Raw genomic sequence first — 26,383 nt, 5'->3', positions numbered from 1 at the left:
ATGCAATATAGGGAAGCATGAATTTTGACATAAGCATGTCAAAACATCCCAGAAAAATACAAAATCTACACTGATATATTTTTTAAAGATTAAGTAATAATGTAGAAGTTACAACTTATATTACCCAAGATTATAGAAAACCTTCAATTTCTTCTTTATTTCATAAGGAAGATTAGTTTGTTTCACTTATTATAATAGTAGAGTAGATCTTATTGGAATAACTCTCCCACAGATAAATATAAATTCTTATAAATATTATATTTTTAAAAATATCTTTAAAGCCATGAGAAAGCAAAAAAAAAGGGGGGGGGAACAGAAACTAGAAGAAAATTGAGCCTTGAAATAAAGGGATTGCAATGGGAATCATTTGCATTGCTACAGCATTTCACCTGGGCATATTTATAGTTTGGGCATGGGATACTTGAAATGCAAAGATAAAGCGAGAGTATTACCAGATTGAGACATTACAGGACTGACTCTAAGGCCACCAAATTGACTAGAAATAAAGGAGAAATTCCTAGAAAGGACCAAGACTCAGGAGTGAGTGGAAGAATGAAAATCTGTGTGTAAACTCAGTCCAGTTCCATGACTGACCCTGAAATATCCTTTACTAGGGGAAGTGCCAAGGGATCAAGTTCAAGTTACAAGGTAAAAGAATGAGGGAATTAAACAGAGGTTTCAGCTGCTTCCCACTATAGAAGCAATAGAGTTTGCCATTCAAAACCAGGTTACCTACTTACCAACATAATTTCTACTATGTAACCTACAAATATTAGGTATACAATAAAAAATTACTAGACATGCAGAGAAACAGAAAAATGTGACTCAGAGACAAGGGATAAAAACAGTCAATAGAAAGTGACCTTGAGATATCTCAGCTGTTGGAATTTGCAGAAAAAGATTTGAGAGCATCTATTATAAGAACATTCAAGGATATATACAAAATAAAATAAGAAAATATGTTCATCATGCAGGATGAAATGTGACATATCAGTGAATAAATATAAACTATAAAAATTCCAATCTGGAAACACTAGAAATGTAGAGTTCATTATCTAATAGATAAATGAATAAATATAGAAGTCTTTGTACATGTTGGCTAGTATAAATCCTTCTGTTTCCCAGTTTGGTCCATTGAGAGGGCCTAGAAGTCATAAAACCATAGTAAGAATAAACATACATAGAACCCCGATGTTGGTTTCTAAGGACCATTCTCTATAAAAGAAATCAGGGATCCTTGGAAAATGGCCAGTTCTAGAGCTGGGGAAAGGGGAAATATGAGGATCCTGTAGCATCTACTAACACGAAAAAGTAAATGGATGCTTGGGGCTAGAGAAAAGATGAGCATATGCCAGAATGACAAAGCTGCACCAATATGAACAAAAATAACAGCAGGATTGAATTCTAACACAGGGAGTAAAACAAATATGAGTCCATATTGATATAAATACATGATTAAATTAATAAATAATGGTGGAGAAGGGATATATCTGCCTTTTATAAGAATTCCAAATAATAATGTAAAGCAATGAGGGAAATAAAAACTTACCATTAGAATATCTCAGTAATAACTATTGCAGGCAAATCCTCTAGGCAAAACTTTTAAGAAAAAACAGTATATCTTCATAGGCTGCAAGTATCTCTCATCAACTATTAATTACTGGGGTGTCTTTAACTTTTGTCCACAAATTATTTGATATACCTCCCTATAAAAAGTAGAGCTTAATTCACTCCCCCTTGAGTGTGGGCTGGACTTAGTGACTTACTTCCATCAAATATAATATGGAAAGGGGAAATTATTACTGTAAGGAAATCTCTGAAGAAACTGGGCAGATCCCACCTTAACTAAGCTATCAGATTGAAAGTCACCAATAGTAAGTCATGCTGAAATGGTGTCAAAAGGGCACTGAAGCTAACCAGAAAAAAATTCCAATGGCCAAAGTGAGAACAACATACACAGCAAAATAAATAACATGATATACATGTGTACACATGTACACATTGTGTATGTACACATACACAATGTATATATACATTATACATATAATACACACACACATATATATATGCACACAATGAAAACAGTACTCAACTTCTATGGCATTTTTTCCCCATATATCCATAGTGCCAGTTTAATCATGAGATCTATTCAGCCAAATCTACCTTGAGAGACACTCCACAAAATACCTGATCATTACTCTTAAAAAGGGTTAAGGTCATGAAAGACAAGGAAAGCCTTAGAAATCATCACAGATTGGAAGAGATTATGTAGACATTATAATTAAATGTAATGTGGTATTCTGGATTGAATTTTAAAATAGGAATAAAGGACATTAGTGAGGGAAGTTTTGAAATCCAAATAGTCTGCAGTTCAATTAATAGTGTTGTGTCAATATTAGTTTCTTAGTTTTGATATCTGTATTATGGTTATACAAGATGTTAACATTAGGGAAACGTGGGTGACAGATGGACAGGAATTTTCTGTACTATCCGTGTAACTCTTCTGTAAATCTAGAATGATTTAAAATAAAGTTAAAAAAAAAAACAGTTACCTCCAAGAAAGGTATCTTAGACCTGGTTAATCCTTCACAGGTTCCTGACTCTAAACCCTCCCTCTAAAGGAATTTCATTGAACAGAAATGATGGATGTATATTTTTCAAAGTGTAGCACTACTTTTTATGAAGTAAATTGAGGGCTTCTTCTGAAGTCTGAAATTCTGACCAAGAAACATACTGTGGTTCCCATAACCTTACTCGTCCTTCCTCTCTGCCAACCACATATATATGTGGTGAGTTCATACATATGTATGTGGTGTGTGTTCACACAAATGTTAGGAATGCTACAGAAACATGGGCATTCCAACTCTAGACTTTCACACTGAAAAAAGAATATGTTTAGTGATTAAGCAGCCAACTATATTAATTAATTAATTGAGAGTAATTGAGTTCATGTCTCTATAATTGTCAGAAATAAATCAGAGCATGCAATAAGACTAAGCTAAACATGAATTCTGAGATGGAGCATTTACCTAGATTAATTGATAGTTCTTTCTAAGATAAGTAAAATTTAAAGCAAATTTATCTCCACCTCAAGCATGCCTTCAACAAATACAGACCGTCTTGGTAAACTAAACCACCAGACCCTGGCCTGCCTTCACAGAGCATATATTCTAGCTGGGTGTCGGATGTCATGGAAATGAAATACAGAACAAATTTTTAAAATATGTGTATAAATTCAATTCAGATACCATAAAAGAATTGCGAAGAAAATAAGAAAAGATCATGTAAGAAAGAGTTACCATGGATGTATTGTTAGACTGAATGGCCAGAGGAAATCTCTCTGAGGAGGCTACAGCTTTAAACTATTTTCTCTCCACTTTGAAACCAGCCTTCTACATTCTTCTTCATGATGGGGCTGGAAATCTGCAAACTGTGTATTTGCTTTTCCAGCTGCTCCTTATTAGGCTCTGCCAGTAAGTGGCACTGAGAGTAGTCTGAATGTCTCTGGAAGGGAAGAGATACACTCCTTTCTGTTGCTTTCAGCCTCATCTCAGCCAGAGTTTTCACCATGGTTGTGGGAGTTCATCCTAGAAGCAACAGTTCATTATAGAATACAACAATTTACTTTATTCCCCACATTCCCATGATGAGCCTCATCACATCCCAATAAGAAGCCAGAACCAGCTGCCTGGCAACCCAGAGATTTTAATGGATGCAGACTAAACAGGCCCAACAAAATTTTACTCTCTCTAGACAAAGGACCACGGAAAGGACAGTCTAGCAAAATAGAATGCTTTTAGACACTAACCATGCTACTGCAGCCAAATACCACCAAGGTTAGGAAAGGCTAAGTGGAGAGCTGTGACTTCTACTTTCAACAGGCTCAGTTTTTCAGGGCAACTTCCTTTGATACAGTCTACAGCAAATGTCCATTCTTGGACAAATGTGTTGTGCTGTATTTATGCCAGTTAAACCTTATCATTAAAGTCTTTTCTTCCATGTTTTCAGGTATTATCAGTAATTCTGGTAAAGGAACATATATAAACTTGGTATATTTTTTATATAACACATTATCCTGGTAAGTTTATAACAAATGGCATGGATGAACACACATGGAACATGGATGAATCCATATGCAGACTATAAATTCTTTGAAGCAGAACCTGTTTTATGCCCTCTTATGTAAATCAGGATTTCTTAACTTTGGCACTACTGACATTTTGTGGCTAATAATTCTTGGTTGAGGGCTGTCTTGTGCATTATTGTATGTTTAACAGCATGCTTGCAATAGATGCCAGTAGCACCATAGCTGTGATGACCAAAAATGTCTTCAGACATTGCCAAATATCCCTTGGGGGCAAAATTGTCCCTCTGTTAAGAAACACTGTTGTAAACAAATCTCTAACATAGCATTGTGGCCAGTATTTCAAACAGAAAATGGAGAGAGATTTGCATGAGCATTCTTCCATCTCAAGCAACGGTATATGCAGGAATGTTTGTCAGGATAGCTATTAAAAGTGGGAATTGTGTCTATGTTTTGCTGGGGTTCAGGGCACATTCCCCCAAAACATGACACTTTGTCATGTTTTAAGCTGAAGGAGTTTGAGAAGATGGCAGAAGCACAAAGGTCTCTCTGCCCATCCCTCTGCTATTCTCCCCTGAAGCAGGTCCTAAGACTTTCATGAGAGAGGTGCCCTCTATACCCAGAGAAAGGAGCATCCCTCTCTCCAAGATGGAGCAACACGAAGAAAGAGCTGAGCAGCAGACCTTGTGAAGGCTTCCATCTTTTATTACACTTAGCTCATAATCTTTGTCCTATCATATGATTCCATGGCTGTCAACTCTTTATCAAACCTAGCATAACCATTCCCTTATGAAGGCTCCCATGTCACATAAAACTTAGATAAATGAATACAGTTTTCTTGGTGAATCTGTGCTTTTCAGTTTAATTTTCAGGCCCACCAGCAACCTTAGGAGAGTTGAGGAGAACTTTTTACCCCTCTACAGATCTTCTCCGGTGTCTTTCCAGGGCCTAGTGCATAGTCATGACCAGAAATTGCCTTATGGATAAATGAAAATACAAATAAGCAGTAATGACAATCTGTAGCTTGCCAGTGGGACTTGATAGTTGATAGTTGTCTTCAAATTCTTTACAGATATGTTCAAATGAGACTTGTTGTGTCTAATGAAAGAAGTTATCCCAGAACAGTGAGTATAATTTGAGACAGGAGAGTACAGTTCCAAATAAGGAAAAATGTGATCTCTGCTGACTCAATTTTCTCTCTCAATATATTCTTGCTTCTCTAGGGTAGGAGTTACATATTCCTTGATCACTGTTACGTTTCCCCTGTTGGAAGAGTGACTGCTAAATAGGAGAGAGTTAAAAAAAATTACATAAATTCCCAAGTGAAAAAATTCAGACCTTTTCAAATATAAAAGTAGTGAGTTCCCCATCACTGGAGTTATTTTCACACACCCAAATGATCACACATTGTGGATCTCATCGCAAAGATGCAGGCATCAGGTAGGTGTTGAACTATATGATATGAAAGACTTTTTGCCTAGTCTGACCATGATGTTTTAGAATTCTATTAAATTTATGCACTTAATTTGCCTACTCTTGGCACAGTTGTTAGGAAAATCTGCCCCACCACCTGTGAAGCTTTCCTCAAAAAATGAAGCTCATTGGACCAAGTGAGATGAGAGAGGTAGATCTCTTATCCTGGGGCCATGAGATGAATCTTTCACAGTGGTTTAAAGACATTAAAAAGCCCTTTTCCTTTATTCTCCTTTCAGATTATCTCACCCTATTACATAAATCTCAGAACTTTCAGTTTTCCCAGACCTGGGGTAGGAGCCCGCCTTCATAGAAGCTAACTGAATAAAATTTTCTTCTTATATGGTGGCTGATTATTGGGCTTCTGTCGGGGAATACACCACGGAAGCCAGGCCATAATCAATAAAACTTATGTTGTTAAATGTTCCTGAAGTGTTGCTCCAAAGTGCCGTACAAATGTTATATATTGGGGTGTGTGAGCATTCTCTTCCTTGTGGATGCATTAGTGGAGTAAACAGAGAGAAGTAATAGCAGTGTCTTTAGGGCCTTCTAGCTCCTGGAGCACCTTTTTGTGGGGACAAAACCACACTGGTTGAAATTCTCTTTCTGGTGGAAATATTCTGTTATTGAAAGACATTCCCAGAGAGGCATTGTCTGTTGCCACAGAAGAGCATCTTAGTTTTAAAAATAGCACCTGCTGAGGTTTTCTTAATCTGCCTGGAAATGGTTGTGTGCCATTTGGGCATTTGCCTGTTTATTTCATTTCTCATGCACATATTGCTCAATAGAAACATAATTTCCTCTTTTCATTTTTTTCTTAATTTAGAAATATTATCAGCTTTTGAGTGACTAGAAATAACCATTAGTAATAAATAATGGTTACAGAATGCTGGAAAAAATCTGCAAAGGAGACTGCAGTTGATTAGAAAAATGGTCACAATACTTTATAGTACCTCTGATTGAAAGATGGGGCTTGAATCCCCAGCTCTTTCTGTGTGCTGTGGTATTTTGACTTACCTATTGCAGAGGTGACCTTGTGAACTTAGGTCCTGGGCCTATGCTTGAGATGCCTTGCAGCTTCAGCTGTTGCTTCTTGTGGATTCCTGTACCCCTGTGTGAAGAAACTGAGGCTTGCAGGCCCCCCACTGTTGCCACAGCTGACAACCTGCCAAATGCCAGACTTGGGAATGCCTGGAGCCCAGTTCACCCAACTGCTAGGCAATCTGCTAGCCAGAGCCAGGTGACTACAGACTTACAGGGAGCCCGGCTGAGTTCAACCAGAGGAACTGCCCAATTGACTCATTAGTGTGAGCTAAAAAAGGTTGCTGTTTTAAGCTACCAAATATGAGTATGGTTTGTCACATAGCAAAAGATAACTGGTACAGAAACTGCTTCATAGAAACGAGGACATACAGTAACAGATGTAGATCTTATGCCTATTTTTTTACTCCTCTTGTAGATGTAAGCTTAATAAAAGCAGCAACCTCATTTTTCTTGCTTATGGCTGTGTGGCCAATAACTAGGACGGTACATGAAAAAGAGTTAATGAATTCAATTTAGTGGCAAATACTTTGAGCATGACACTGTGTTAATTTTACAAGATTCTGTCCTCCCATATACTCTAAGAAAACTGCCATCAAGGGGCAACCTCTATCCAAGTCAAACCAGAGGATTTCACTCCTGGGTGCAATTTGAATGTTCCTTTCATCCTAAGCTACAACTGCATAAAGAATGGTATCAGGCAGGCAGTCTCTCTCTCTCTCTCTCTTTCTCCCTCTCTCCCTCTGCCCTCACTCCTCTTTGTCTATAAAGTAGAACTTAATATACTGTATACCTTATACCAATAGTCTGATAGTTAATCAGCCATAGCAACTGGTTACAACTGGTTTTAAAGCTGGGTTGCTGTCAACCATAATATTTAAAGATGCTTGTCTTTGGGGAAAAGGGCTTTCTCTAAGCTGAAAATATGGTAGTGATATAAGAGATACAGTTGTGGTTTAAAATAACTGTTTATAAATAAGAATAATACCATGCCCACTTTCGGGGCTAAACTTCTCTTGAGTGGATTGTGGTTTGGGAGAAGAGAAGAACTAGGTTTTATATTTCCTTGATTGGGTATGGCAGATAGCAAAATATTATCCTGACACATTCACAGAAGGCAACAGCAATCTTGTAAACTTTATGAACATAGAAAACCCTGACAAGTCTCAAGCTAACATCAGATGGTTAATGTCAATGTATATTCAGGGAAAATAAACAAACCAAACCAAACCAAAACAAAAACAACCTATAGTCTAAATAAATAGCGGCAAGAGTAAAATATACCTTAACAAAATGCTGAATTTAATTGATAATTTTGAATTACAAGCCACAGTTCACTAATTCATATTATAAATATGTTTATATAAAAGAAAGGAAATGACATGTTAATGTTTTATTTAGTTAATAAATTGACATGAGGAAATTACTTGAAGTGGCTGATTGGTTAACTTCTATCATTTTCCTACAGAAAGATTTGAATTTTAAAATGTTACTGATATTTGCTAATATTCTAATTAGTAAGCCCTACGATCATACCGCACACCTCTGAATTCGAATCCTTAGATCAGCAACCATTAGAAAGGAAGATTTAAAAATTAATATTAATTGTTTTACTACTACAGCAAAGACATATATAGGGTAGAAAGGGATAATCATTTTTCTTAGTCCATTCATTTAGCACTTGTTTAATGACTGATGCCATTTAATTTTGGTGAGGAGGGTAGAAGAGAGGTGGAGCAGCTAAGGAAGTAGAATAAAGAAGCCAATTAACCACCCTTCTCTCTGTTCTCTGTGTTGCCCAATACCAGAAACACTAGCTGGTGATAAGGAGAGATTTAAATATATATTAATGGACACTAAATAAAAATAAAAATTCAGTTCTTCAGCCGCACGAGCCACATTTCAAGGGCACAGTATCCAAATGTGGCTACTGCCTGCCCTTTTAGACAATGCAGATATGGAACATTTCCAGCATGACAGAAAATTCTATTGGACAGCACGATTTTAGAGTATGATTTCTTCAGTCTCAAATGTCATTCAAATGAAAAACTACATACTATAGCCGAGTATGGGCACAATCTTTATTTCATATTCTTCTATCCATATTATTGATATTTATGAACATTTCCCAAGTATTATATAACAAGAAGATGGTTCCATATGCACTTGAGAAGATTGTGTATTTTGCTGTTTGGGGGTGAATTTTTATATCGATGTCCATTGTGTCTAGTTGATTTATAGTGTGCTTCAGGTTGTCTTCTACCTAGTTGTTCTTTATATTATTAAAAGTTACTTGGACTTCTGCTTTTGCTCCAACATGTAAAGAGCTTGGAAGTCACCACACCCATCCTACAATAAGAAAAAAAGAGAACAAACTAAAAATCAGCAACTGCTAAATGCATCGGAGACTTCAAGTCTCAGAACAAACAAATGCCGTAGAAACTGGAGAGATAGATAAATACAGGGATTTGGAGCATACTAGGAGTTGAAGCTGCTGGAGGCAGAAACTTAGAGGAAAACTTAAATGGTAATTGACAAATTTCTGGAGGTTAAGCATGGACTAGTTTGAGAGTTAGAGACTCCTGGGGCCTCAGTCTTGAGGACTTCCACACTTTTGTGTTTTACCTCCAGGAGCCTAACCAGGTTCTCACAGTGAAGATCAGAGTAAAATTTCCTGTGTTTCCATCAGAAGTACAATGAAAGTAGTCATTTAAAAATATTCCCAGAGTGTTCCTTTTTCACCTTCCCTAAAGAGAAACAATTTCAGCAAAGCCTAATTAAGGTATAGGAAGGGAAATACTCAATTCCACACCCTCCACACACTCCATACCTTTTACTGTATTCTGTATTCTTGTCATGTGTGGCCATTGAAATCTCTGCTCAGTAATCTTAACAGTCAGCTAAGAACTGAACGGAGATTTTATTAAAGTCCTTGGACCAGAAAATCTCCCACCCTTTGTTGCTGGACTCTGTGTGTGTCTTAGGACACAACTTCAGCACTCCAGAAGTTTAAATCTCTGCATTAGTCTTCATCTATCTCTTATGCAGAGTCTCAAGGTCAGCCAGAGGTGAAAGATTTGAGCTTGCTTAGATTTTTTTTTCCTGTGCATGAGCAAAACTTTATATATGTTTACAGCCTTCTAGATCCCTAGGAATATGTCAGAGTTTTTAAAAAGTCGGTAGACATCTCATTCTCCAGATTTTCATTTTAAGTTTATCATCTAGTTTTTTGACCCAATTTATTCACCAATTCAAGTAGCCACAATGTTAAGCAATTGCTGCTGGTTGTTTTCAACGAACATATTAGGGATAAGGTTTTCCTCCATGAGAAAGCTCTGAGAACAAGACTAGCCCTATGAATGGAACTTTTTTTATGAGTTCCCAAAGAAGTCAAATTGTGACCATTCCTTAAGGATGACAATTTTGTGCAGCACTGCCAGATCTATTCTACCTCCTCAGTTAATTGTTAGACTGCTGATTTTCACAACCTCCATGGCTTCTGAAGCTACTAGTTTTCAAGTTTACCTTGGACCTGTGGAGAGGGGTATGGTAATAGAGCAAGTTACAGTACTGCAAATTGTTTTGTTCTTTCTGAGAGTTAGCCGTTTTTCTTAAATAAGGGCTCCTCAGATTGGTAATACTGGTTAATTTTTAGAGTTCTGAAAATTTGATTTGACAAAGTTTGCCAGTGTTCTGATTGGTGTTATGGAGGAGCATGTTTTTGGCAATCCTTACTCCATTATTCTGGATATGTTTCCATATTAATAGCTTTTAATTTAAAATATCTAGAATTGATAACTCTAAAATTATTATTATTATTATTATTATTATTAATTCTAAAATTTAATGTGTATTAAAACAAAGTTAAGAAGGTATGGTTCATACCAGTTTTTCACCTGTTCATGCACAATGGTGCTTTCAAGTAGGGTTTAATAAAGGGATTATATATAGGGATTAATATAAGGAACTCCTCCCAAAATTGCTTGACTGTAAGACTTTCATTTGGAAGATTTGTTTCCTTGTTTGTTTATGGGATGAGTACTTTGTAAAATACTGGGAAATGCTGGGATAAGAAGGTCTTGGTTATTCTCACTAGGTATTTATAGTTGAATCAGCAAGGAGTCACTAAAGAACAGTGCAGGAATTTCATCTTCTCAACAGACCATGGATCCTCTATGTGCCAGGTAAAATTTCCTGCCTATGATCAAGAGGATGGTTTATGTTGAGGGAGGTCCCAACTGCCTTCTCAACTCACCCCCTACAAGTTTAGTAGTTTACTAAAAATCAAATCTCATGGTAATAAGAAAGCTTTCTCTAATCACTTTAAGTAATTGAAAGGACAATTAAATCACTAAAAATCAGTAACATTTTAATACATTTCAAAAGTTTTCAAAGGGATTTTAAATCTCATAAAAGGATTAGAGACAATGAACACTCAAAGAGTTGTCTGTGTTGCCAAAAAGTAATTCAAACATGCTAGTAATTTATCCCCGATTTAAGCTAATATTTATTGAACACCTAATACATGAAAGAAAATGTGCTACCAGGATCAGCTAAATCATTTGAGGGGTTAAAAATAAAAATGTGGGCTCTTTTATTCAAAACTATCAAGAATTTGAAGTAAGCAACAGCAGAGCTTAAAAACCAAGTGTAGGACCCTTCTAAGAATGGAGCCCTGTGTGATGGCATAGATCTCATATTCAACATCTGGCCCACTATGCTAGACACACTCGTAAGTAGTATCATATTTAACGAGGTAAACTCTTTATTCTCTTTTATGAGACATTTAACCTTCAACAAATTAAATGTTTGCCCAACTTACAGAGCTTGCAGATGGATTTGGGATGGGAACCCAGGGCTTCTGGTTTTAACCAGTCCCTTCCAGCCTGCCAAATCACACCATCAGCAAATTGAACTTATTTTTCTTGATGGCTAGAAGGGACATCAGAGCAATACGTGAAAAATGATGTGTTTAAAAATAGGAAAATAAATTGCTAAAATAAAATATTTTATAAAACATCATGTGGTGGAAAAGCAGGAAACTTGTTAATAAAATAATTACCATTAGTAAATGTACCTGTTAAAAGATAGGCATTGAGCAAAATACTCTCACAAGTTATTGTGTCATTTAGTCCACGTAATGACTCTATGATCAGTGCACTAAGATTATTATCCTCAATTCACAAATGAGTTCACTGAGGCTTATAAAGAATAAATTATATATGTAAGAACACAGAGCTTGGGATTTAAATTTGAGCAGCCTAATCACTACATGATATTCCCCTTGGTTGGAGTCAGGAGACCTGACTCCTAGTTCTGGCTCTTTCAGAGCCTCAGTTATAAACTTTAGACAAATCACTGACCCTTACTTGACTTTTGTTTTCTAACACTGGATTAAACAGATGCTTAGATCCTTTATACCTCTCAAAGGCACTTCTTTTATACAAAATGAAGGTAGTGGTATGGGAAACTATAGCCTATTTTTTCTAAAAGCGTGTTTTTCCAGACTGTCTCTGAAACCCAGTGAAATTTCAACCCAGTTGAAATAAAAAACACTTCTCACAACCAAGTGCAGATGCATTGATTGCTCTTATATTTGAGGTCTACTGTGTACTATCAGCATAGATTTTCATTTGTGATTATTTACCCTATGGGATATATTGGAATATTAATATTAATATTAATTTAGAATATTAATAGATATTACCTGTGAAAGGGTTTCTAGCATTAACAGTTTCCAGGTTCTCTCTAAGTTAACTAAAAATGCATATAGCAGAACTTTTCATTGCATTTAAAGTGTTTGTGCTTGTGGTGACTCTTCAAGGAGTATAATATGTACACTGATTCCTAAAGTTATTTAACCCAAGAAACGTATTTTAAAAGTTTTTTCCGGGGGGGGGGCATTCTTATTCAGAATTCATAGTTCTATTGGCAACATTCAGGTTTCTTATGAAAAATACCAATTAGCAATGCATAAATTCCAGCAACCCTTCTCAGAAGGCTACACATCTCTGTGTCAAGGAAAATTGCCCAAACAAGGAAAGGTGTGCTTATGTTAATGGCAGGTCCTATTTATTTTCTGAAATTCCCTCCTCCCTTGAAAAGTTAGTAGGTTGTTAAAACTAAACTTCTCAGAAATAGGCAAGAGTTTTACAGCAATGGTCACATAAGTACAGGAAACAGTGGATCACTAAGATTCGGAGTTATGGTTTATCAATCAAAAAAGCATTTACATCAGTCCCTAAATCCCATAAAGAGGAAAAGTGATGGAAATCCAAATGTCTGTGTTACCAAAGATTTAGTAGAATCTGACTTATGGAGCACTATTTCCATCCCTGATTCAAGTTAATATCTACTGAATACCTACTATGTGTCAGACAACGTGTTAACTAGGCACATTTGTGGATGGTATCTCATTTAGTCCTTCTGATACTTCTACAAAGATAGGTCTTATTATTCCCCTTTCAGTAAGCATCTATCATTCAAGTGAAAGTTTCCCTGACCGATAGGGCTGGTGTATAGAGAAGCTAATATGGAAACACAGGGCTTCTGATTCCATAATCCTTTCCCACCTACCACCGCCCTGACCAATACAACTGACTCTTCTTGGTGAGAGGAAAAGGAACTTCAGAGTCCTGCAAAGAATAAGAGCTGAAATAGACAATTCTGTTTTTTTAAGAAAAGGAATACAGTAAGAGGAAAATAGCAGTTATTGGTCCAGAGTGGTTCCAAAATGCAGCTGGAAACATGGTGTCTATTCCTTAATTAGCGTTCAATTCTGCCACCTGAGAATGCTTCTTTATAGCTTTTGGGTCTATCTACTTGCCCTTAGTTCATTTCTGTGAATCATTCTTTTCTTTTTTTTTTCCTTAATTGAAATTATCTTAAAGTCTTCATGAGATTCTTCTGAATGCTTTGGGGTTCAATTCATTAGAAGAAGTCATACCTACAAATCTCTTCAAGGCAGGTTCCTCTCTGGGTGGGCTGAGAGCCTGAATGCTATAGACAAGGCTCCTAAGATTCTTAAAAGCCTAAGGGGGTCTATGAAGCATAGCTTTAAATCCTTTTGAAATTGTAACAAAGGGCCTAGGTTTTAAACCTTTAAAATATTATTTATCCTGATGTCATTTCTTACTTTGAGAGGTATTTGCTTTCTGGATAGACTGGTAATGAAAAATAGTTTAGTTTTGAATCCAGAAAAACTGGACTCATTTATATAAAGTTTGCCTAAAGTCTGAATAACTCTTTGTTTAAAATCTCTCATAGATAGATAGATAGATAGATAGATAGATAGATAGATAGATATCCATATTTTATCATCTGTCACTAAAAGAGACCAGATAACACTTTCAATGATGTATGTAGGTATTCTTTTAGCCAAATCACCAGTTCATCACCGGTTTATATTTTCCATTTTATCCCAGGTGACAATGTTGTCAAACTTTCTGCCATCACATTACAAGTTTTACTTTTTATCCAGCCTTCATTAACGGTCTGCCTGAGACTTTTTCAGCATGCCTGCTGCTGCCCAGTCCTATTTCAATGTTAGATTTTGTAAGGTTTTGTTATAGAAGCATTCCACTTCCATGTACCAAATTCTATGCCAATAAGCGGTTGCTGAGTAACAAACTACTCCTGGGTGGCTCAGTTGGTTGAACGACTACCTTCTGCTCAGGTCATGATCCTGGAGTCCCGGGATCGAGCCCCGCATTGGGCTCCCTGCTCAGCGGGGAGTCTGCTTCTCCCTCTGACACTCCTCCCTCTCATTCTCTCGCAAAAAAAAAAAAAAAAAAAAACTAAAACAAACTACTCCAAAACCTAGTGGCTTAAGTTATAAATATTGTGGGTCAGGACTTTAAGCGAGGATTGGCTGTGTGATACTTCTGTTCACATAGCACTAATGTATGTTAATGGATTATAGTTACCTGCAGAATGAGTTCGTCTGCAGGGTCCAAAATGGCTTCATTCCTATTTCTTGTACCTGGATGTGGATGGCTGGAATTCTGGGCTCAGGTTGGGTGAGGGGGGGTGTTAAGCTAAACATTTACATTTTGCTTTTTCAGCATGGATTTTCAGGTTTGGATTTCTTACTTGTGGGCTTAGCACTTTCAATGAGTTTTTCAAGAGGCCTAAACAGAAGCTACAGGTCTTGTAACGACATACATTTGGTAAAGCTAGTCACTAATACCACACTGGATTCAACAAGATAGAATTAGATTCCACTTCCCTGTAGGAAAAGTAGCAAATGATTTTTCAGCATCTTTAATCGTAAAAGAGTTCCCCTTCTAGACTGTTTTTCATGAGAATGTGAAGTGCAGGCCCACACTGGATGAAGGTGTCAATTGCAGAGAATTTTTTGTTTTCCAAACAATTTTCTCTTCTCTAACCTATTTTTTTCTCTGAAACCCCAGTGTTTTCCCAGTGTTATACATTTGTTCAATAATCAGTTAGATCCATTACATTCTAAGTGACTGAATGGGGTGGCTGGGTGACAGACATTGGGGAGGGTATGTGCTATGGTGAGCGCTGTGAATTGTGTAAGACTGTTGAATCACAGACCTGTACCACTGAAACAAATACATTATATGTTAAAAAAAAAAGAAGAAGAAGAAGAAGAAGAAGATAGAAGGAAGGGAAAAATGAAGGGGGGAAATCGGAGGGGGAGATGAACCATGAGAGACTATGGACTCTGAGAAACAAACTGAGGGTTCTAGAGGGGAGGAGGGTGGGGGGATGGGTTAGCCTGGTGATGGGTATTAATCAGGGCACGTACTGAATGGAGCACTGGGTGTGCTCCGCAAACAATGAATCATGGAACACTACATCAAAAACTAATGATGTAATGTATGGTGATTAACATAACATAATAAAAAAAAGAACATATGAAGCATATATACAGTTTGAAGAAAAATTATAAAGTGACATACTTGTAAGGTAATAAAACTCTGCTATCAGCCCCCCAAAAAACAAAAAATAAAACAAAACAAAAAAAACCAAAACCAATATAAAACAAACAAAAAAATAAGTGACTGAATGTCTGACTAAAATCAGATTTTCAGATACAAAAATTTTAAAAGAATCTTGGTGAAAAGAACACATTTCTGACCCAAATAATGGAAGAGACAAGTCACCTGATTTTGAATGAAGATTAAACTAGAGAATCGAATGGTATGATCAAATCTCAGTGTCTCCATATTCTGACTCTATGTTCATTCAGTCTTTTTGCAATGGCAAAATTTCTGTAAGATTTTTTAGGTCTGTATATCCCCACATTAAAATTCAGTGGCAAAAATGCCAATTTTTTCAGTAATTAAAAAAAAAGTCCCAGGATTAGTTCTGACTGGATCTGAACCAGCATTATGGACAAGAAAATAGAACAATGAGCCTCGATCACATGCCTGTGGTCACATACACTCCTGGAGCAAGGGGTGTGTGAAGCTATCTCATTTCAAAAAGCATATGAGTAGGGCAGGTATTTCTACAGAAAACAATTATGGTATTTTTATCAAGAAACTAACAACTTGATGCTAAGAGGCAGATAAAACTTTCTGTCACACTTATGCTGTTCCTTCACATGAAGGACCATCCTTACCATCTCAACCTGTTGAGTCCTACCCAACCTTGCAGTGCTGTCTAAAATGCCACTGCCTCTCTGAAATCTATCTTGATTCATTAACCTCTTTTAATACCTGAACTAGATGTTCTAATTTCGGTTAAACTGAGTTTTAAATTTCTTATGTGGCTTTATATGAGCCTGTCTTACAGCTGTTCTTGCACTTCTCTTAAATTCTCCACAAACACATATAATTCTTTTCTTTTTAAAGATTTAGGAGGCCTGGGTGGCTCAATCGGTTAAGTGGCTGCCATCGGCTCAGGTTACGATCTCAGCATCTGAGATCAAGTCCCACATCAGGTTCCTTGCTCAGTGGGGAGTCTGCTTCTCCCTCTGCCTGCCTCTCTCCCTGCTTGTGTGCTCCCTACCTCCCTCCCTCTCTATCTCTCTCTGACAAATAAATAAATAAAATCTTAAAAAAAAATAAAGATTTTATTATTTATTTATTTTAGAGAGAGAGCACAAGTGGGAGGGGGAGGGGGAGAGGAAGAGAGAATCTCAAGCAGACTCCACACTCAGCGTGGAGCCCCACATGGGGCTCAATCTCACAACCCTACGATCATGACCTGAGCCGACACCAAGAGTCAGTTGCTTACTTAACCAACAGTACCACCGAAGCACCCCATAAGCACATATAATTCTTCAGAGTAGAAACTTTGATACCTTTGCAGATGTATGTCAGTAACCTGTACTTCGCAGATACAGTAGATAAAGATCTATTGAAATAGGTGAGTTCAGTGACCCCATACTTATCAGAAAGAAATTATGCTTCCATTATATATGTTTTAATTTTATATAAGCCTTTTTATATCAATTTGTACAACTAGTCAATGACATAGTATAATAACCACTCTATTTTCCTACCTAAGAATCAGTCCTGGGTGTTAACTTCTTCACATGTGATTTAGGGAGGAAATATCGGTTAGGTTAAGCCAAATTAGCCATTTTTTTTTCTCACTTTTCTTTTCTCTTTTCTCCTGTGATTAGTTTAAGGGTATCCATGTGACTGATGGAAAGATGAGCAATCTTCTGGAGGGCTCTCTGAGTAAAATGTCTTTCTCTTAAAAAGAAACACAAGGGAAGAGACTGTAGCATTTCTTTGGTTAGATCTTTTCCTACCTGTGTGATACATGAAACTCTAGCAGATAGTCTGTGACCATTAGAGGAGCTTGCCTTGATGGATAAGGGGAACACAGTGAGGCTGGAGAGCAGAGATAGAGCACAGTTGTGAGGAGAATGGTAAGCTTCTGTCTTAATAATCCTTGAACTGCCAAACTCTTCACATGATAAATGTGTTCATTGTTTAAGCCAGTGGTGTTGATTTTTCCATTATTTGTAGCCAAAAGCATCTTCATTAATGACAACAGGCAGGAATGGAATGTAGGTTTATTGATTCTCAGCTCAGGGATTTGTCCAAGAGATCTTTACACTTAGTGAGAAAGAAGAACTTTGCCTGGAGCATGGAAGCCCTGTGATTTGTGGGCCTGGCCTAAGTTGATAGAGAACACTGATCACTGCGATAGCTACTTCATAGATTTAATGCTTAGGAAAGGATATACTGGCATCTTTAGATATTCTTGGAGCAATAGAACAACCTTCATAACATAGATTCTATCCTTAAGTATCTTTCATTCTTACCATATGCCTGCAAACTGAACTGCCCAGACTCTTAATGCATACCATGGCAGATTTTTCTGTTTCTAATCTCAACTGTGCTACATAGGATGTAAATGATAGGCTCTCAGGCACTTGATATCCACAAGGTGATTGGCTGCCTGTGTGACTCCAGAGAAAACAAATCCCAAGAAGGACAGAGGGAGAAGAAGAAATGCAGGACAGAGAGAAAAATTTGGCCGATTTCTTTTCTGTGGTGGAAACATCATCCTAATTTTTACTCTGAAATACTGTCAGGGCTAGTTTCAGAAATTAGCAGTGACTTGCACTCAGAGTTCTACATTTCCACGTGGATGAATGAGGAGCATCTCTTATAAATTATAAATCATAAGGCAGAAGATGTTCTATGTAACTCTTTCTAAATTGCCATCTTAATGTGGTAATTATTTTGTGTGGGCATGTCCTGAACAGATATTTAAATCAGAAAGCAGAGAAGAGGTTGGGGAGAGACATGGTTGGACAATACTAGTGCTTTTTCTAGCAAGTTTTGGCTCCTTAGAGCTGAGGTGCGTTTCATAAACACAGCACAGAATCAATTGTCACGTTTTCTAGGGATCTGTGGTAAAACAAGATAAAATGACAAAAAGCTAGTCAGTGTCTTCTTATTTGTCATGATTTATTTTTCCTGTTGTACTAATTAAGTACTACATTAGAATCCACCCTGACCTCTAAGTGATGGGCACATGAAACTGAATTGTAATTTAACTTCCACACTTTTAAAATGTGTTTTATTTCCTGGGGGAAAAGCATAGCTCTGAAATCGGTATTTTCTTTTTTTCCCATGAACTGATTATGACCTCAACTGACATGATTAAATGGACTCTTCTTATTGTTTGTGTTGTGTTTGTAATTAATTTATCCATTAAATCTTTATTAAACATCTATAATGTGCTGAGCATCCTACTGGATGGTGCATTGGATTCCTACCACTGCTGTAGCAAATTACCACAAACTTAGTGACTTAAAACAACACAAATGTATTTTCCTACCATTCTGGGGGTCAAAATCTAAAATGAATCCTATGGAGCTAAAATGAAGGTGTCAGCAGCGCTGGTTACCACTGGAGGCTCCAAGGGAGAATCTTTGTCTTGCCTCTTCCATTTTCAGAGGCTGATGGCATTCCTTGGCTCATTACTATGTTATTCCGGCCTTATTTTCTGTCCTTTATCTCTTTTTTTAATTTTTTTATTTTATTATGTATGTTAATCACCATACATGCCATCTATCTCTTATGTCTCACTCTGATCTCCCTCCGCCTCCCATTTCTAAGGATCCTTGTGATTAAATCATATCCACCCAGATAATCCAGTATATCTCCCCATCTCAAGCTCTTTAATTTAATTACATCTGCAAAACCCATTTTTCCATATGAGGTAAGAAAGATTCATAGATTTGTGGAATTAAGAAGTGAACGTGTGTGTGTGTGTGTGTGTGTGTGTGTGTGTGTGTGATGGTGGTGGTGCTGGTAGTGAGGATACTATTCAGCTAGCCATAAACAAAAACAAGGAGATAGCTTTCTTCTGTTTTTTTAATTATGTTATGTTAATCACCATGCATCACATCATTAGTTTTTGATGTAGTGTTCCATGATTCATTTGTGCATAACACCCGGTGCTCCACGCAGAATGTGCCCTCTGTAATACCCATCACCAGGCTAACCCATCCCCCCACCCCCCTCCCCTCTAGAACCCTCAGTTTGTTTTTCAGAGTCCATCGTCTCTCATGGTTTGTCTCCCCCTCCAATTTTTTCTTAAGAGTTTTATGGTCTAAAAAGGGAAATTAATATATTTAATTACAATCCTTTGTAAAAAGAGAAATACTGGGGAAATGGGAGGTCAAAAGTGAGAATGCTCATACCCATCTGAGGGTACAGGAAAGGTTCCCTAAAGGAGATTGTTGTAAAGGAATTTGAAGGATGGGAATATTTGGAGCTTCATCAATGAGAAAAGACATGTTTTAAGTACTTGGTAAGAGGCAGGACACTTTAATAAGTGCTTTATGAATTCCTTTATTTGTTATGAATGTCTCATAAGGTACGGACTACTATGATTCCATTATAACAAATGGCTAAAGGGAGATGAAGACAGATTAAGCTGTTTGCCCCAAACCACACACATCCTGATTGGAAAAGCTCTTCGGCAGGACACCCCAGGCTGAGGTAAGAGCAACTGTTAGGGCAGAGGCATAATGGTAAATGGAAAGTGGCTTTACTTGTCTCCCCTACACTCACCACAATAAGCCCTGTCACTGATAGAAATCTCAAGACCCTAACTAGGCAGAGGAATTGGCTTGTGCAACAACTAAGCTCAGTTGGTTAAGCATCTGCCTTCGGCTCAGGCTCAGGTCATGATCCCAGGGTCCTGGGATCCAGTCCTGCCTTGGGCTCCCTGCTCAGTGGGGAAACTGCTTCTCCCTCTCCCTCTACTGCTCCCCCCTCTTGCTTGCACTTTCCCTCTCTCTCTCTCTCTCAAATAAATAAATAAAATCTTTAAAAAATACCCTCAGACTCTTAAAAATAGCTCTGCTTCTGTTTATCCAGCTTTTAAAAAGAGTGACTTCTAGAAGGTAGTCATGTTGCATAATTAAAACTTTGTATAGTGGTGTGGCTTTAGTTAACAGTACTGTATTGTATACCTGAATTTTATGAGTATAATTCTTCAGTGTTCTCATCACAAGAGAAAAAAAGAAAAAGAAAAAATGGTAACTGTATGAGGTGACAGATATCTTAATTAGCTTGATCGTGGTGATTACTTCACAATGTTTTGTATGTGTGTGTGTGACATATCAAACATCAAGCCGGGAATATACCCCAAATATATATAATTTTTCTTTGTCAATTATACTTCAATAAAACTGGGGGGGGGATTGACTTCTAAGATCGGGGTAGAAGAATTGCTGTCACTGATCCATAGAGCTTCTAACGTGGGTCAAAACAGCCTCATTTTAGAAGGAAATCCCGTATCAGTCCTCCCACTAGACTACAGGAGAGCAGTCAGAAAGAAACAGAACCAAATACACTGGCTACACCCACATAGCTATTCGGGTTGAGCCTGGAACAATACGGGATTGAACTGCATGGGTACACTGATACGCAGAAATTTTTTCTCATACAGTATAGTATCATAAATATATTTTCTCTTCCTTATGATTTCCTTAATAACAATTTTTCTAACTGGCTTTATTGTAAGAGTACCGTATATGATACATTTAACACAAAATATGTATTAATTGACTTCTTTATGTTATCGATAAGTCTTCCAGTTAACACTAGGCTATTAGTAGTTAAGTTTTGGGAGAGTCAAAAGTTATATGCAGATATTTGACTGAGTGGGGGTTGATGTCCCTAACTCCCATGTTGTTCAAAGGTTAAACTCTATATAGCAATTGAAAATTGGCAACATAACTTGTATCTATGCAACCATTAAAAACGATGATGTGAATCTGTATTTATAGACATGGAAAGATGCACCATCTTGTTAATTGAGAAAAATAGGTTACAAAACAATCTCACAGAATCTCAATTTTGTTAAAAAAATATGTGTACAATGCACAGATAAATGTTGCCAGAATAAACAACAAGGTGTTAGCTTCTATTTGCTTGACTAGGATGTAGATGGTTCTGTTTCTTTTCTTCTTGGTTTTCTTTATATTCTATTCCTTCACTCCTTTTTAATGGTGAACACGGATTTCCTTTGTAATAAAAAAAGAAAAAGAAAACGATGCCAATAAAGACCTTTTAAAAGAGAGTTCCCCATTTTTATTCCCTTCCATCTCACCCCAAACACTACAAATATTTTATAGGATTATCTCAGGGATATCCCTGGGGGCTCAAGCAAACAAAAGTTCCAGAGCAGGGAAGCATGAACGTGAAAATGTTTGAGAAAACAAAGAAGTTTTTTCTGCTTTCCCCAGCACTGATTTGTGGTTTCTCAGGGGGATAATTATAACATTGAAGTTGGGGGGAAAATAGTACAATTATATTAGTTCCAGTGCTGTTGGCTATTTTAACCCTAACCTATGAATATTATTAGTGAGAGGATTGAATCTTGCCATTGTAACCTACATTAAATAAGTTTTGTGTTCACTTGCTTATTTTATTTTTATTCCTTGTTTGTTTGTTTTCTTTTTCCTTGGCAAGCACTACTGGGGTAATAGATTAGATTACTGTTAAGTCTTATATGATACATTATTTTAGCAGTGCTTATACGACAGTAATAAAGAGAAAATTCAATAGTATTGGCATGATAAAGTGGAAACTATCAATAAGGAGAAAGAATTCATCATAGTCATTAGATTTGAGGGTTGGAAAGAAGCACAGTATGTTAAGGGTTGGCAAAATTGCATTACGGAGTCATTTAATTTCTATATGGATTTTCATTTTTTTAGTGAGTAATTAGTATAAATAACTCTGACTGGTTTTAAAAACCATGGATACTGACAAAAATAAAGGAGTAGATGATGGGAAGCAGATGGATCATTTAATTTATTTCTCAATTACAGTTGACACATTGGGCACGGAAATCTGCAAGTCATCTATTTCTTTATGGTCCATTTTGCAGCTGTGTTTATTGTCATAACACATAAATACATTATCTCATTAATGGAACACTGAATAATTTTTATTCCAAAAAACACATTCACACACAATGCTTATGCTCCAGAGAGAATACAAAAAAAGGAGAATATTTACCCAACCTAATGCAGCAGGGGAGTAGGGCTTGTGTGGAGTGAAGGCTTTAGAAAATAAGACATGGTCACGGCAGAGGGTAACCTGCTACCTTTTAGATATCATCTATTAGTCACTGGGACACTCTTCTTCTCAGATAGTAACACTACCTAATGAAGCCACACTTGGAAATCTGTGTGCAGTTCCTAGGTAATGTGTATTGCATCTGAGATGCAGTTGGATAGTAAACTTTATTATAGTCCGTTTTAGGATCTCTCTTCTAGAAATGCCAGATAGAGTGAGGGAAATACCAGAGCCTACTTCTGGTGCTGTATTTAAAGTTGTAAAAGCAATACACATCAGACTGGGAGCAGATAGATCCTTTATTCTCAAGTGAACAGATGGATTGTTACATTCCAACAGCTTCCCCATTAGAGTAGTATAGTTGATGGTGGGGTTGTGTACCAGTTTAGGATATAGAAAAATGACTTATGTTTCAACAACACATGCTAACCCAATAAGACATAATTTCAAATTCTTTGCACTTCCATATTATGCTGAGGTAAGGTGCTATATAAACACTCAAAGTTCATAAGGATTCCAGTGGTTGGATAATGTTAAGACTTTGGTATGATGATAGATTTGATGTCATTGAAGAGGTAAAAGTTAATCCAGCAAAAGTGATTTGGATGCCAGCATATTAGAATATCTGGTACCTTATTCATTGTAATTTCTAAAACTCACAGACTATTGTGAATGGAGAGATCCTTACTGATAGACCTCTCTCTCTCTCTCTCTCTCTCTCTCTCTCTCACACACACACACACACACACACACACACACACACACACACACACACAGGATGTCAGTGTCTCTTCATTGTTGGAGATCTGATGATGCATAACTGTTGTGTTCTTATCCCAGGATGCTCTCTGATGGTGAGTCCAGGGCAAAGTGAAAGACTGACTACACAAGAGAAAGGAGAAATTGGCAAAGGAGGGTCTGGATTCTGGGTCGTGAGCTGCTAAATAGGACCTTAGGAAGAAAATGTCTAATGAAAACCATCAAATTGTTTACTTTATAGTTTGTCACGTGACTGCCGATTTCTTCATGACCCCTACGTCTTCAGTGAAGTAAAATAAGTGAATTAATTGTGCAGTTGTGGCATTGATGAGGAATGCATTGGAGGATTGAGTTTAAAATCTGGATCAGTGTCCCGGAAGTAAACAAAGATACCAGCCCTAAGAAGCAAGAGAGGTCAAGGAAACTGAAGCCCCCATGAAATTCACAGAAATCTTTTGTGGATCTGTGGACCCCCACAGGCCATGGAATTACATGTGTCCTACATTTAAGGCAATTTTGCCCAGATCCTTAGGGCCAGAGGCTCCAGCAACCATCTGATTTACAGTTACAATTTTCATGACATTTACTTTTGAGAGTATGTCTCCTATATATGTTGTGTGATTAAAAGCATGGGCTCTCCAGACAGTGATGGGGAGGAAGGATGGCCACAGCAGTTACTGCCTCTATGGAGGCATCTTCCCAGAGGATGTTTTGATCTTTCACCAAATGATGAGCAAAGAGAATGCAGCTGTCTCCAAGTCTTCTCAGAAACACAATATGTAAAACTCTGGGCTCTCTCTCTCTTTGCAAAACTCAATTTTCCTGAGTTGACAGCTCAACTTACTCATAAGCAAGCTCAGACAATTCACTCTCTTGATCCCTGCTCAGTGGGGGTGTTGCGTGAATAACAGTGACAGCTCAAGACAAGCAGTCCTGGGAACAATTGCAAGAATGCAGGGGTGGTTGGCTGTGGTTTTCAAGAGTGTGAAGGGATGTGTGGGTTCCTTGAAGATGCCAATTCCATGAGTCTCAGGAGGCAGCAGTTGGAAGGGTAAATGAGGAAACAGAGGAGTTTTAATTTCAGGCTAAGGTCTCAATTGCAGTGGAAAATGGGTGACAGGTGGTGGCTGCTTTCTCAGTGATTTTAAGCTCATTTAAAAATTACATAACTTGGCCATCAAGTGACAAAAACTAACTCTGTAACAGATGACTTTTACTTTTTAGTCCAATGGTGCTTTCTTCCATACATATCTCTCTCTCAAGTTGGAGCTGGGATTGGACATGAATTTGTGCCTGTTTAAAAGACAAAATTTTACAGAGGATATTAGCAGTATCTGGCAGAGCAGTCCATGGGCAAGCCTGCATTCAAGTGATCACTTAATCCTAGCAAAGTGCACTGCAAAATTTATCATTTCTTCCTAGAAATGAATCCTGAGTCCTATACTAATTAAGTTTTGGAAACAAAATGGAAAATTTCCTGTTCACTGCCATAGTTCTACATGTATTCATTTGTTCTCTCCAAAGCAATTAGTTCAAGCAATCTTTTAGATGCTGTCAGTTATGGATTTTATTAGACTGTATGTAACAGAAAACCTATTATAATGGCTTAGCCAAATGGAGATTATTGATGTTCGTCATGTAATGAAAACCCAGAGCTAGGTAATCCTGGGCTTGTGTAGCTGCTCAAAGGACCAGGCTCCTTCTACTTTCCTATAATTTAGCTCAGGGATTTCTTTCTCACCTTGTAAGTAGGCTTCTCCTTTTGGCTCATGTCAGTATTTCAGGTAGAAGAAAAGAAAAAAGCAACAAGAAATGGTAATGCTTGCATTAAAAAACTAAAATATTTCCAGAAATTCCCAGTAGATATTTGCTTACATTTCCTAGGAAAGTACTGTCATTTGGCTTCTCTTACCTTAAGAAAAACTGGGAAATTGAATATTTTAGTTTGCTACATCACTGACCAAAGTAAAATAAAGCTTATATAAGAGAGAATAAAAGTCGAAGGGATACTGGGAAGAAAAACAGCCATGTCTGCTACACCTATGATAAGCTCATGCAGATGAGCTTCTGCTCTGGAGGAATCTAAACATGAAGCAAATTATATTAATTCATTCACATACTCATTTACTCATTAAGCAAATGTTGATTGAGTTATAATAGTGGTGCTGATGGTGCAAAGGTTATATGCAATCCCTTCCTTCAAACATATTAAGGTCTAGTGAGAGGAAACAGACACATGGATGACTGCCCTGCGATGGGGTACCCCTTGTGAGAACAGAACCAGGGTGCAGCTAAGGAAGCACGAAGGAAGGGCAGGTGGGCCCTCAGGAAGGCGGTAAGCAAAGACTTCTCACATGAGGTGCTTGATAAAGGAACACTTATACACTACATTTCCAAAGGATTGACTTGAATATCATGTCAATTAAAAGGTAGAAAATTTTAGAGTCCATGTGCCTCTTATTAACTATATGATCTTCCTGAGCATTGAGTTCCTTCCACTGTTTTTACCAAAATCATAGGGCTAGCATAAAGATCAAATGAGCTGGGGTGCCTGGGTGATTCAGCTGGCTGAGCATCCAACTCTTGGTTTCAGCTGAGGTCATGGTCTTGGAGTCCAGAGATTGAGCCATGTCTCAGGCTCTGAGCTCAGGGGTGAGTCTGCTTGAGATTCTTTCCCTCTGCCCAACGCCCTCACCCAACTTGCACTCTCTCTTTCTCTCTCTCTAAAATAAAATTTTTATAAAAATATCAAATGAGCTAATAAGAAATGAAATTAACTTGCACTAATAAGTACTAAATCACTGTTGATTGAACACAAGACTGAATGCAGATTCTACCACTATCTCCATTTCACAGCTAAGGACAATGCTGTTGACAAGGTCAGGTACCTTATTTATAGTCTCATAGACAGCAGTGAAAGAACTGAAGTCCCTAACCCAAGACATCTGACTCTAAAACCCACCTGCTTCATGCCTTCCCCACTTCCACC

The sequence above is a fragment of the Zalophus californianus genome, chromosome 15 (genome assembly GCF_009762305.2).
Source record: "Zalophus californianus isolate mZalCal1 chromosome 15, mZalCal1.pri.v2, whole genome shotgun sequence".
NCBI lineage: Eukaryota > Metazoa > Chordata > Mammalia > Carnivora > Otariidae > Zalophus > Zalophus californianus.
This window is presented reverse-complemented; position numbering follows the sequence as displayed.